We start from the raw sequence: 11,418 nt of genomic DNA, 5'->3' as shown, positions 1-11,418 counted from the left end.
ATGTATAAATGAAAATTCCTAATTGTTCAGGACTAAAAGGAGATGTGTATTTGCAAGGATAACGCAACTCTATAACACAGTATTACCTGAAAATACACCTGTTATCTCTTGCTTTCAGTTGATGGTGTTCATGTCTGATTTTGAATTATCTTCACTTTTTAGGACTTAAGACAAGTTTAACATGCTTTCATCGAACATGTCTTTCTATTTGTCTTTGTTCGAAGTAGACTTTAAATTCGGAAGGGAAATTTAAAGATGAAATTTGTGAGGATCTAATTTTGTTTGTATGAAATCAATGGCATTTGAAAATGTGTTAAAATATATCACCAATCGTAGATCGAAAGGAAATTTGTTTGAGGTCAGTTTGAAAGTTTAATACCACTACAAACTTGAATTCTTCAATGTCCGATGTCAGACTCAAAATTGTTTTGAATTACAAGAATTGCACTTTTTTTTAAAAGAAGTCTGAAATTTTATGTTTTTGCGAAGATGGTTTCGCAAAATGTTTTCATTTTTAATCTTGAGAGGAAATCGGTTATATTAAATTTTAAGACACATTTTTAATGTTAAATTTATTCATTTTTACCGGTACGTTCCCTGTCATATTTGTGATTTACAGCTTCCTCATTGAAAAAAGAGGAAATATACTGAAGGGGCAATCAAATATTGTTCTATTTTATTCCACAATCATATGACAGAATATTTGACGGTCAATAGTTTCAAGGACTATTGCCCCAGTATATATATAATTTTGCCACACATTTTCCAATCTGTTTAAATATTTTTTTCTATTGGACACAATTTTCACGTGTTCGCTTTCTTTGCCTTTTCCCCATGGTAAATTGCAATATTGAAATGTCGAAAATAGGAAATCCGAATACAGTAGAACCAGATAACTGAATGTGTCTGTCGTCATCGTCATCTAAGTTTGTTTTCATATTTATAAACTACTCACAAAGAGCAATGTCTATAACAAAACAACAAAAAATTAAATGGAAGAACCAACTTTTTTTTATAGAAGTACAACATAACAAATTACTGATTGGTTTGTCGTCGTTTCACTTTGATGTAAGATAGTATATTTATTAGTTAAGCAAACATTTGCATGGTAATTTAATAAAAGAAGATTATGATTACACAAAATAAAATATTTCCAAATAACACAAGGACAACAAAAAGGTCGTGTCATACATCACGTACATATATTTTGTCAGGTGATGTATATAGATTTCTTTTATGTTGTCATGTTCGATGTAATAAAACCCTAAAAATCTGGTTATTAGGGAGTAATGACAATTTTTTTCCCCTTCGATAACAACCATTTCCGGCTTCAACATTAGAAACAGTTTGATTCTGGAGTACAACAAACTTGCTATTGCCTAATAACTAAACGTTGTCGGGTTGGTTTAAAATAAACCATTTCCAAGGTTTTGGCGATTCTTAATTTGGACGAAATGCTACAAATATGAAAAACCCCAATATGACTTTTCTTTAATAAAGTCACAGCCAACCTGTGTCATGAAGGTTTGGCTAATATTCACATTTTTTAAAAGGTGAATTTACAGGACCAAATAAGCCCAAAAATGTCAAAGTATAGAAAAGATGCAGGCATATTAGGAGACGCTTATCCTGTCGCAGGACACTGTCTCGCTCCTTTTGCAGTTCATGCGAATCCTTCAATTTTGTTTGTTATCTTGATTTGTCTCTTCTCAATCAATTTACGAGATTTGAACATCGGTGCTACAGTCGTCTTAATTTAAAGAACATGTAGCATTTAGTGAAACATGTCAACGATTTAGGCTACACACCAGCAATTTGTAATGTCGATCGTTATACTATTATTATAAATACCAGTTTAGGTTGAATATATCCCTGCCTGAACATTTAATTTGACAGTGATTGTGCTTCTTAAAGGCAGATACTATAAAAGAACTATACTAGAAACAGAATGAATAATTGTGTGAATTACTAGTATATAATATGCATGTTTTACCACTTCAATAAAGAAATATTTAAAAAAAAAACATAAGGAGTGGTGTTTGAAGACCTCATCAATTTAAAACTTCGGCATTCGAAAAATAACGTTTTATAAGTATCTTATGTTTGAATAAGCATGGTTTCTTAATATGTTATTTTTGATGTATCTTTACAAGATACGCATACCCTGTTTCTTCCTATTTTGTGATAAAAAAAATATGTAAAATTTCAGTATTTCTACATAAGAACAAATAATTTATAAGTAAAAAAATCCAAGCAATCGGATTTTTATAATAAAACAAATAAACAATAAACAATACAAATATGTAAGATTTACAAACAATATAAAGAAACAATGTTTTTTTTTTTTTGCTCCTTTTCTTTTTCTTAAATACTAGACAACATGCATTCCCTAAAATTAGCATAACAATAATTATATTTAGAACAGTCATATAAAAAGAGAAGAAATAATGCTTACCTCTATGATATATTCTTTCAAATATTAGGTTATATTGAAATGCAAAAAATGTATCAATATAAAACCATATCTCTAAAATTCAACATTTCATGCATATTGTTAATATTGTTTCTGTAATTATAATTTCAAGTATGCCAGTAACAATAATTGTCAATATTTCATATTCTTCACAAGAGAAGGAAAAATCAACCATTACTCATTGAAATAAAAAACTAGGAACAATATCAGAAATTTAATTCATCATCTTCATTCTAGAGTTATTGAATTGTGGACACATTATTGTGAAAGGGAATTCATCTTCCATTTTTTCTTCTTCTTCCATATAAGAGTTGGGTTTCTAAATGAAACGTTTAAACTCTGAGTGACTACGCATGATGACATTACAAATCTAGTCCCCTAAGGCTATATACAGTAATTACAATAAAATCAGGGGCCGGTTTCACGAAGCTATCCTAAGACCTGTCATAAGATATATCTTAGGACATGTCTTATGATCCTCTTATGACTATCCTAGGACATATCTCAGACCACGCCTCGAAGCTGTCTTAGGATGATCTTAGCTAAGATATCCTAAACCTGTCGCAAGTTCTTTAAATTTTTAAATATTAACATGGATTCATGGAAAAATTCATGTAAATGTATTATGTGTTTCCAATAAATTACTTAACTTATTGATTAACATTCCAGACTTAGATATTTCGTAAAATTAATATAAAGCATTAGTTTAATTTATATAAATAATCTATTAATAATACACCAATATGCATATAAAAATTCAAATAAAAATTTGAGAAAAAAAACCAATAAGCTGGTGATTATTTGATTTTGTACAAGTGAGTTGAATTCAAGTTTTCACTGTATCGGTTATAAAAAGGTTAAAGGATAAAATCGTGCATTTTTGATATAAATAAATCGAATGTTCATTGTTGATAAATCATTGTTGATAATCCGCCAACCTATAAAGATTTTGTTACTAGTAGATCAAGGAGATTAGATAATCAAATAATAATAACATAATTTGCAAAATCAATATAAAAAATAAGTGTAATTCATAAAAATAAACTTATGACTATCCTAAGACCATCATAAGACACCTCTCGTGTAGTCCTAACTTTATGACCAACTTTAAGGGATGTCCTAAATTAGGACCACTTTGTGAAACACACTTAGGACTAAGATATGTCGTAAGACCATCCTAAGACATATCTTAGTCCTAAGACAGCTTTGTGAAACTGGCCCCAGATTGATACTGTTAAAATTATTTACAATGTTGTGTCCGGTATAAATGTGTAGTCTGTAGCCCTGAACGGATCCCGCGTCAGCAACCTTGGCAGGTAATGTATTCCATTCCATGATTGTTCTTGGAAAAAAAGAGTTCCTGTAGACATCACTGGTTCCTCTGTTGGTAAAACTTGTTCTTCTGTCGCCACCTTTGAAGTAACTACATCTGTTGATATCTATCAGCTCATTCTGAATACGATAGAGCATGCATTTCTACATTACATAGGGAGCACGATATTTTTTCTAAAGCTTTTTTTTTTATTATATCTTCCACATTTAATAGCTAGCGTGCTGTTTCTGATTCTTATTTTGAAATAGTTTATAACATTTTTTTTATCTTAATTCAATAAAATATATTTTTAAGTTCATACTTTACTTTAAATTTTCTTTCAGTTCTTAGCGTAGTCAATTAATAGAATTCGCATCATCAAAAAGACAATTTTTTCAGTATTCTACTTATGAGGAATTGAAGTGTAAAGAGTACAAAAGTTAAAAGTTTAGTATTCTAATATGACGTGCTTCTTACGCTTTGTAAACAACACCGTGATAAAATTCTCGATATATCTATACTTAGCGCAGACTCAGAGATATTCATAATAATGGCTGTTATAATATACCTCCCACGTAAATCCACATGTATCGTAACCTATTTGCAAACGCAATGCCGATTTTGTTGTGTTAAAATTGTAATTGAAAAAAGACTACAGAACCTTTATTCTTATGATGATGCATAACAAAAAGAATTAATGTATTAGAGCTCGGAGAAATGTACAAAATCAAAACCAAATAAAATTCCGCGAAAGTCCATTAATGCTTTTGGCGCATTAAAGTCATTTCAAAACATGACGTCATACAAATGAAAACGCTAAAGCTGAAGGGTTTTCCGTTACGTGAACCATCGAAATTCGGATAGTATTGCATTAAAATGGAGTTTTGCGGTAGGTGTTATTTTATTTTCTACTCTTTTGCATTGTTCCCACATCTACTGATTTCAGCAAGTCAACATGGCGGCTCCTTAGATACGATTTGTCAACTGTTGATTTGACGGTAGCTTAAAAAAAATGTAAATAAAAAATAGCAAACGTTGGGGTTTAGGAATAAAAGAATTAATCACATTTTTTCTAGCAGTTATTAAGAAATAATTCATGCAAGCTATAGATTTATTGGAAATGTTGTAGCTTTATCAAACAGGGAGTAAAAAAAGACCTGCCACACACACGGCTTACCCACCCTCGCTTCAGTTTTTAAATTACTGTATTTGTCCTATTAGAATCGAAATAATTCATAGATTAGTTGGAAATTTACACATGGCCTGGGCCGTGATATACGTTAATTTCATCCCACGCTAACGCTCAGGATAAAATTCGAATATAACGGCATAGGTCATGTGTAAATTTCCAACAAATCTATGGCTTCCATGAATTATTTCTTAAATATCACCTGTTTGTCTTTTAATTGAAAACTAAAAATCTAGATTTCCTTCCACCTTTTCAGATCTGTTATTATAATTGATTGATTGATTGCTCTAACTCATATATTTGATTACAGTTTATTCAGTCTTTTCAATAATAATAGTTATAATAATTATATCATAATATATTGAAATATCAATAAACATATAGATTAGATTTTTACTGTAAAACATTTATATTATTTCAAAAGTTCTCAAATCCTGCTTTATGTTATCATGTAATGTGATAATTCAGGAATTTGTGTACAGCCAGTTGTTTTCGTTTTAAGGAATAAATTTATAAGGGAACCACTCAGAATGCGTCTCCTTCCTCCTGCTCCCCACTTAGGGAGGAGAGGAACGGTCATCAATGATCGAAGGCTAGGTCCCACTAAGCTAGGGACAGCCTCGATCGCCTTCACGCTCAGAAGGAGACGCTATTTCTCTTCATCGTGGGTTTAGGTCCAGTCAGGTTTATCTGACGTCCCGGCGATACATACTATAGAAATGATCCCTAAAAGTATGATCTTACCTGGACAATATAAAAATTTGGTTTTGTTTACGTGTATTTGTCACTAAATGTAGGTGTTTGTTGTTTTTGAGCAGTTGCATGGAAAACAAAGGAAGAAACGGGTCTGTGAACTTAAAATTATGATAATAAAAATGAAATGAAAAATAAGAACTGAAAACGCTATTGTTTTCCATTTGAGTATAGACATTAAAAAGTGTTCGTACTTTGTTTGCAAACATTCCGGTTCAAGGGAAATAATCAATGTCGTGTGTAGTTTGTACGAATAAATATATTGTTATCTCTCGTTAAATAGTCGATTATTTAAATGTAGGCTTGAGAGATAAATGATTTAATCACTATAAATCTCTTTGATAATTTTTTTTATAATACTGTTCATTCAACGTTTTAAGTTTTTGAAAGTTTAAATCAAATTGAATTCAAAATTCATATCTTTGTTTCAATGTATTAAAATTTATAAAAAGCTTGTTACAAATATATACAAAAAACCTTGTTACAAATATATACAAAAACATAAAATATACCATATAAAGGATACAGTAAATGAATGCAATAAAAGATCAAGCAAATATATTGTTGAATAAAATAGTTTTTTTTATTATATAACAGGTTTACTAAATTTTTCGGCCAACATATTAAGACTTAATTAACAAAAAACCTTTGATATGTAAGGGTTTTGACTGATTTCGATATTGATTTCATTATTGTTTTGTTACCGCTCAGGATGCGTATCCTTCCTCCTACTCCCCACTTCGGGGGGAGAGGAACGGTCATCAATTATTGAAGGCTATATCCCACTAAGCCAGGGACAATCGCCTTCAGAAGGAGACACTATTTTTTCATAGTGGGTTTATGTCCAGTCAGATTTCTCTTACGTCCCGTCGATACATACTAAAGAAAATGATCCCTAACAATATGATCTTGCCTAGATAAGATATTACTTTCATTTTGTTTACGTGTATTAGTGACTGAATGTAGGTGTCATATTTTTGTATAGTTTCATGGCAAACTAGAACGAAAACGAACTTTTGTGTTCAGAGTTATTATATTACAAATATAATACCATATACCAACGCCATCGTTTTCCATTTTTATCTTGAAATTCAGATGTTTCGTTCGGCTTTTACAAGGGAAATAACCAATGTAGTATTAATGATATTCGATTTAAGTAATAGTTATCTTTCTTTATATAGTCGACTGATTGCATGTAGACGTTAAGGTTGCACCTTGTAATTTTGACTGCTCCATAGGCTTACGTGCAAAACAGCAGATCTTTGAATTTTTTTTTAAATAAAATGCTACATAGAAAAATTTTTTCATGTACATATCATGTATGTAGTAATGTGAAATTGTGATTTAATGGGAAAAAAAGTGGGTCATGCCACGAAGAATAAAAAGTTATGAAACCCTGAAGTCAAAAATTTTTTTTCTACTTTCTGTTTGCTGTTTTTACTAGGCCGCACCACTTTCAGTAAACACGATATCCTTCAACTTTCCTGGTTTGATATCCCCAAAAAGATGCAATATTTTTTTAAATCTAAATAGGTGTTTCGATTCAGCATAAACTTTTAATCAAACAGAAAAAATCAAGTCCAGAAAAAAATTCAGAAAAAATGGACTATTTTTTATTAACTCCATGTTTTGATATCATGCACCGGAAACTGGAGTTGTAATACAAGACTGGTACCTTAAATATGCTTGAGTCTTTTAGATTCAATCAGATCTTAGTTTATACATAAATTTCCGTTTTAATGATGTAAAATATTAACATGGTGACCGATTTCTTTTTAACGGTATACTTCATCTAAAGTGGTGTTCTAGGTGAAAAAAACCCACAAAACGTCAAAATAAGCAAAACGTTATCGCGTTGTACGCCGTAAAACGTCGAATTCCTACCGTTTTTCACTACCAACTAGGTAACAAATTGGTTATTCAATCCACCAAAAACGAAGTCGCTGACCATATGATTATTTTATCATCAAAAAGGAAATTTATGTATCAACAACGAATAGTTTTTTAAGAAAAGTCCAGGAATTTGAAATTGTAGATTTGATGATTTTAAGACAAATTTAAGATCGTATTTAGCCGATTTTATGTGCTTCCTATACAAATATTCATCCATTTTGAAAGAATTCAATCAGTAATATTTCTGAGAATAAAAGAGATAAGTGCATTATTTTTTTCTCTATTTTCAATTATAGTTCAACGAGCCTAAGTAGTATGCAAAATTTAACCAACATCTGTGATATAGCCCGTTTACTGTTCCTTGACCGTAAATCATACAGTATGTATAGTTTAAGGCATACAGTAAATACAGTTTAAAGCATACAATATATACAGTTTAATCCATACAGTAAATACAGTATAAAGCATACAATATATACAGTTTAATACATACAGCAAATACAGTTTGAAACATACAATATATACAGTTCAACGGAAGGTACCAAGACCTAATAGAAAAAGTAGTCATTGTCACCTTTACAAATAATACAGGATGTTCTTGAGTTTTAGATTCTTGGTACAGACGACGTGTATCATTTTATATACTTTCGCAGTTTTCACTTTATTTGTCTTAGTATTATTATGTCCCTTTCGGTCGTATGGTTCTTGTCGTAGACCTGTTTTTGGCATCAAGCTGTTGGATTTATGGCTTTGTGCGTTTCGGACACATGCAATTTTATCGTAATATTTGCATTTCGTGATGTATGTTTACACAATTTTAGGTGCTGGATCCCAATTTTTGTCACATTAACCAATTATGTCTGTCAGGGTTGCTCGCACACTTTTTTCAATATAACGAAACTATATTCAACTGTCATACCAGTGAGAGATTAAAATAGCGGAAAATGCTTATACCAAGTCAGGAATGTAATAGTTGTTTGCCAGTCGTTCCGTTAGTCTAATATGTCAAGTTTAATGGACTTCACCTGTTTAGATTTACCTTGGAGTTTTTGGTATTCATGTAAATTCATTTTTAATGTTGCTTCAGCGCGAAACTTGTTTCGTGTTGCTAAGTCTTTTAGTTTTTCTGTGTTGTGTATTGTGATTGTTGTTTGTCTATTCGTAAATATTTCGTTGGCGTATGTATGTGTTAAAATATTCCTTTGGTATCTCCAGACTCTCTTGTTTTAGATGCTATAGTAAAATTGTTTCCAATTCAATAAAGGAACATGCAATAGACGACCTCCGGGTTATATTGATGTAGGATTGACAACGTTTTGATTATTCCGGGTCTTTCCTATTAGAACAAATACTTTCATAGTATTACTGTTAAAACGTTTAAACCCTCTGCATATTTATGCACTTGTCCTAAGTCAGGAGCATGTTGTTCAGTTGTTGTCGTTTGTTGCTGTGGTTAATAGGTGTTTCTCGTTTCTCGTTTTTTTTATATAGATTAGACCGTTGATTTTCCTGTTTGAATTCTTTTACACTAGTCATTTAGGGGCCTTTATAGCTTGCTGTTCGGTGTGAGCCAAGGCTCTGTGTTGAAGGCCGTACTTTCACCTATAACTGTTAACCTTTTTATACATTGCGACTTATATGGAGAGTTGTCTCATTGGCACTCATACCGCATCTTCTTATTTATATAAGCAGGAATGCATTATTTTTGATTTCACGAAATGAAATTGAATACTAACAAAAAAGTTTGACTTTTTTGTCGGTCTCTTAAGGACTGCATTATTATATTGATAACATAAAACTGTGCTTATAAAAGTGACTCTTTTTTTTTCCCGAGCATGAAAAGATGATTTACCACCTGGAACGCAAGCCCTGTGATATCGTATCAACTTGGAGATATATACGCAATAAGCACATTAGGAAGACGGTGGCAGTAACTAATAGTTCACAATGGAAAATTTGAAAACATTTCTTGTTTCGAATAGTATATATTTTCACCCCACTCACATTGTCAGTTTCTAGATGTAAATCCAGAGTGTATCTGTGAATCCTTTCTTTCAATTCAATTAGATAGGTTTGATGGTCACCAAAACTTGAATCATTAAGTGAAAAGAGATCACCTTTATAGCGAAACGTAAAGTTATCATGCACAAGCTTCGTGTCATTCTTCCTGAGAAGCTCCTGTCTGATGTCTGCCTCATACGAATAAGACAGGTCGAAAAGAAGAGTTCAGTTTATGTCCCGTAGAAAAACGCGCACTCGAAACGTGAGAAATAATTAATTTGTCAATAAAACAAACAATCAACTTGATAATTTCAGCGTCAGATTTTGTTTTAATCTGATTGGTTCTTTTCACAAAGAATTGTTTGTCCCTTCCTAAAACAAGATAATTCACATAGGAATAATATCAAATATGTACAAGTTGAATTAGAAAATACAGATAGGAACATGGCCATTTGTTTTGTAAGAAAAAATGGACTTATTCTCTCGATGTTTATGTTAGAGTGAGGAATACTTGTGTATAGGGTCGAGAAATCAAATGTTTTACGTTATTGAGAGAGACTTACCCTAAGATCCTTTGTTCTCTGACAGATCCTTTCAATCTCGTAGTATCCACATTTGAATCACACCGCACCCAATTAAGCTAGTTTCACGGTATCTATATAAAGCTGGCTTTTGATTGCTGAGGAAATAGATGCATAAAATTTGTAAAAGATATTTAGAGGAACATTTGGCAAACCAAACAAAATAATTTTATAATCAATTTATGAAATTTGAACATCATTACACTACTGTTGCCTCAATTCAGTATTATGCTTTTTAAGTTTTATTTAACATTTATTGTTTTATGCATTGACTGTTCCAAATTGTATTGTTTAGATGTATTTTGTAATATATGTGTTTTTGCTGTTATGTAGTCGATTTTAAAAGCTTACTATAGGTTGTGTTTGAAGTCTTTCGACTGAATATCAACGTTAAACTAAACTTTGAAATGAGTTCATATTTTTCATTATCTTAGAATCAAATTTGTATATTATATAACAATTTTATTCAATTTCTCAATACAAACATAATTTCCAGACAAAAAGTTTGAAGGCGTAATTAACATAACCCTTTTGAAATGTAACGTTTGAATTGATTTCGATGTCGTAATTGTTATGTTACAACTCAGAATGCGTCTCATTCCTTCTACTCCCCACTTAAAGATCAATGATCGAAGGCAGGATCCCACTAAGCCGAGGATAGCCTCGACCGCCCTCATGCACATAAAGAAACACTATTTGTCTGCAATGTGAGTTTAGGTCCAGTCAGATATTTCTAACGTCTCGGCGATACATACTAAAGAAATGATCCCTAAAAGTATCATTTTATCAAGTTAAGATATAACGTTGAATTTGTTTACGTGTATTTGTCGCTAAATGTAGGTGTTTGATGTTTTTGTGTAGTTGCATGCATGGATAACAAAAGAAGAGACGGGTATTTGTGCTTTCAATTATAGTATTACAAATGAAATGAAAAATGAGAAATGAAAACGCCATCGATATAAAGTTTGGTAAAGACATTAAAATTTCGTTCTTCGTTTGCAAACGTTCGTTTCAAGGGAAATTACAAAAAAAAGTATTACAAAATACTGAACTCATGGGTAAATTCAAAAAGGGGAAGTCCATCAAAACTGACAAAATCAAAAATTATCAACCAACGGAACGAGCGGAAAACAAGTGTCATATTCCAGACTTAGTACAAGCATTTTCCGAAGAATGTAGTATTCAGTTATGCCACGGTATGAATGAATCAAGTTAC

General features: G+C 31.4%; 1 non-coding gene and 2 pseudogenes across 1 annotated transcript; all 3 read right to left on the bottom strand.

Moving 5' to 3' along the window:
• Nucleotides 1–5,494: 5,494 nt before the first annotated feature.
• Nucleotides 5,495–5,716, bottom strand: LOC127736273 (small nucleolar RNA U3). Its single transcript, XR_007998904.1, has one exon. It is a non-coding gene; the product is annotated as a small nucleolar RNA U3 (small nucleolar RNA).
• A 713-nt stretch (nt 5,717–6,429) lies between these two features.
• On the bottom strand, nt 6,430–6,638 carry LOC127736299 (small nucleolar RNA U3; annotated as a pseudogene).
• Nucleotides 6,639–10,780: 4,142 nt separating this feature from the next.
• LOC127736300 (small nucleolar RNA U3) lies at nt 10,781–10,987 on the bottom strand (annotated as a pseudogene).
• Between the last annotated feature and the right edge of the window lie 431 nt (nt 10,988–11,418).

Source organism: Mytilus californianus, unplaced genomic scaffold (genome assembly GCF_021869535.1).
Source record: "Mytilus californianus isolate M0D057914Y unplaced genomic scaffold, xbMytCali1.0.p SCAF_3, whole genome shotgun sequence".
Taxonomy (NCBI): domain Eukaryota; kingdom Metazoa; phylum Mollusca; class Bivalvia; order Mytilida; family Mytilidae; genus Mytilus; species Mytilus californianus.
This window is presented reverse-complemented; position numbering and strand designations above follow the sequence as displayed.